The sequence below is a fragment of the Gadus macrocephalus genome, chromosome 20 (genome assembly GCF_031168955.1).
Source record: "Gadus macrocephalus chromosome 20, ASM3116895v1".
NCBI classification, from domain to species: Eukaryota; Metazoa; Chordata; class Actinopteri; order Gadiformes; family Gadidae; genus Gadus; species Gadus macrocephalus.
In genome coordinates, this window is record NC_082401.1 from 16279593 (window position 1) to 16280359 (window position 767).

Below are 767 nucleotides of genomic sequence, written 5' to 3' on the forward strand. Positions count from 1 at the left end.
TGAAGATGAGGACGGTGAAGATTATGATCAGGGCCAGAACTCCCATTAAGTAGCCCAAGGTCATTTCCTCCATTTTTTTTTTTTTTTTTTTTCCCCATCCGTCGTGACGATTATCTACAGCGGATCCTCAAATAATGAGCAGAATGAGGGGAGATAAAGGAGGCAACTGGTGTCTCCAGGGAGACTAGTACAGTGGATGAGGAGGGAGAGCAGCTGGTCTTGCTAAACTAAAGGGTTGTTGGTTCATCCCTGCTCCTCCTTGCTGTGCCGATCGTTGAGGTGCCCTAAAGCAAGAGACTGTGTGTGTGTGTGTGTGTGTGTGTGTGTGTGTGTGTGTGTGTGTGTCGAGTGTTTTGGAGTGCTGCTGGTGGATGGTGGTTGGAGAGTGGAAGCGCTGTGTTATATAACGGCCGGTGTGTTTCCCGTATCATTTGGTGTTCCTGGTTGCGTTCCCCTGATGATTACGATGATCCAACTGGTGCGGATGCTGTTAATTCACGAGGGCGTACAGCCGCGCTCCGCTCCCAGAGCAGACGAGAAGGCTTCCCGCGCAGCCCTTAGCTGTCAAAGGTCGGCGCGCTGCTTTTGCATCTAAGGCCGGTGCTTAGAGCACTCCGACATGCGGTGAATTAGCACTAGTGTGGATCAGCGATCGTGTATTAATGTAGTTTTGTAGTAGTCCACGATCAGGCTGCAGGGTTGAAGCGTTCCTTGTTCGACAATTACAAATGCACTCGCGAACACCTAAGCCGTTTGATACACTTGTT